Below are 2,711 nucleotides of genomic sequence, written 5' to 3' on the forward strand. Positions count from 1 at the left end.
ATACCACGAAACGTTTGTTCACATGTTGGCCATGGACGCACATCATTCGTTTGTAACATAATCAGCTTTGTACAGAAAACAGAAATGATTTCTTCACCTCCCAGACATTGTTCATTTATCATGTGACACATGGGATAAAATGTGCCTATTGATAATTATAATGAATGAATTGAACAAATCGAATGAAACAACCTGAATAATTATAAAATGATCCTTTGGTCTTTCCATCATTACCACTTAAATCAATACTCCAAACACTATACTAGATCAAATCTATAGTTTCTAATCAATATACGGACAAATTTCTTAATTTCCATTCCACATTTAGTCCCCATTGAGAAACGAATGATCTCATAACCTGTTTACAAAAGACTTTTATGTGGTTCTTCTCCAAAGTGTTACCACCAAGTTTTACACGCGATTGTATAAGACGTCTTTGGATGCGGTAGCATGAAATTTTCCCATCACTGAAACCGGTTTGAGCATGACAACGCCCCTGTGCACAAATCCGGCTCCATAAAGATCTGCTTCACATGGGTTGGAATGAAAGATCTCATGCTATAGAGCTCCTCCAATCGGGATGAATTAAAGTGCCACCCTGGTCCTCCTCACCTCAATGACATCGGTACCCCATTTTACAAGCACCCTTGTTGCTGAATGGGTACAAACCTCCACAAATCTAGTGGAACACCTTCTCAGAATAATGGAGGTTATTATAACAGCAAATTAGGGGCTCAATGTGTTTAAAAAAGCTGAATCGTTTGGTCATGTGGCCCCAAACTTTTGTCCATATAGTGTATATTCAACCATACCACATTATATATGAAGACCTTTATGCAGAGCTTTTCTCCACAGCTGAGCAATCCGCTGCTTGAACTGAGACTGTCCAACGCCTAGGTTTAATGTCGCGGCCAGGGAGTAAACACAAAAGATTGTCCAGAGGATATTCCGGTCGCACTTGTATTCGTGATACGTACAATACAAATCAAGAAACATCCCTGTCAAGCAAAGGAGATAGAGGAGTCCCTGGACAACGCCAGTGATCGTGACTCTGACCTGGTTTGGAAGGACCTGAGAGTGGATACTTGTACCGCTCGCAGTCATCTTCTTAATGTGCTGGTACAGGTAGCACATGGTAGTGCTGGTCACTCCAAGCATGGCGGTCAAGGCCAGAAAAACCAGGGCCATCGTCACAGCGTCCAGAACGTCCAGAAATTGATTGAGTTGTATCCTTGAAGCGCCGTCAATCCCCTCGCTGTACTCGTAAGTGCTGTTGACTCCGAACGTATCAGAAGTCATACCATAAACCGAGATGTATTCTAAAATATAATAGACCAGGAAGTCAATTTTAGTGAAGACGACGAACAAATACACAACGATCCTGATGTTCCGTTTTATCCACGTGAAGAACGTCATCCTACCCGGGACGATCTGTATACAGTAGCAGATGTTCAGCCAGAGAGTTGTAGGAATGCTAACACGGGCCGCGTAGAACATGAATGCTTGCGCCGCGTGTTTAAAATTCCAGCTGGCGACCGAGATACCCAGGCTGAGGTGGAGGATCAAGCTGACCTGGAACAAACTGGTGCAGAAGATCATGAGCACCAGCAAGGTTGATAGCGGTATATTAAAACAGGTTTACCACCAGACCCAGTGCAGCACAAGGGATGTTCACGGCAACACAAATAACAAACTCCATCGGGAGAACCGAATGCGATGATGCCGAAGCTTCTCTAACGTTTAAAGTTTGTGGCTTACTTTTTTCACATTGTGCCGGTGTTCATGGTAAAGTCCTGAAGTGTAATGGACTGTTACCGATTTACATACAATATATGAAGCGTTTGCATTTTCCAAACCATTTCAGCCCTTTATTGTATATGACATTCATCACCATTTTGAAATTGAGACATTGTGTAAAAAAAAAACAAACAAACCCCAAAATGATTTGCAAATTTTAGAAATACATATTTTATTTAGGGAGGGAAGGGTGGAACGGGAGATTGACAGACGGATCGGTGCAGCTTCTGCAGTAATGCGGTCGATGTACCGGTCTGTCGTGGTGAAGAAGGAGCTGAGCCGCAAGGCGAAACTTTCGATTTACCGGTCAATCTACGTTCCTACTCTCACCTATGGTCATGAGCTCTGGGTCATGACCGAAAGGACAAGATCCCGGATACAGGCGGCCGAAATGTGCTTCCTCCGCAGGGTGGCTGGGCGATCCCTTAGAGATAGGGTGAGAAGCTTAGTCACTCGGGAGGAGCTCGGAGTAGATCCGCTGCTCCTCCACATCGAGAGGGGTCAGCTGAGGTGGCTCGGGCATCTGTTCCGGATGCCTCCTGGACGCCTTCCTGGGAAGGTGTTCCGGGCGCGTCCCACTGGGAGGAGACCCCGGGGAAGACCTAGGACACGCTGGAGAGACTATGTCTCCCGGCTGGCCTGGGAACGCCTTGGTGTCCCCCCGGAAGAGCTGGAAGAAGTGTCTAGGGAGAGGGAAGTCTGGGCATCTTTGCTTAGACTGCTGCCCCCGCGACCCGGCATCGGATAAGCGGGAGAAGATGGATGGATGGATGGATGGATATTTTATTTACCAAAAAAAACCCAGAAAACATATCAGATGTTTAACCTGAGAATATATACCATTTTAAGGAAGAAAAAAAATACACCATTTTGAATTTAATGGATACATTTTTTGCCCCCAAATCGCCACAAAA

The sequence above is a fragment of the Silurus aristotelis genome (genome assembly GCF_946808225.1).
Source record: "Silurus aristotelis genome assembly, chromosome: 29".
NCBI lineage: Eukaryota > Metazoa > Chordata > Actinopteri > Siluriformes > Siluridae > Silurus > Silurus aristotelis.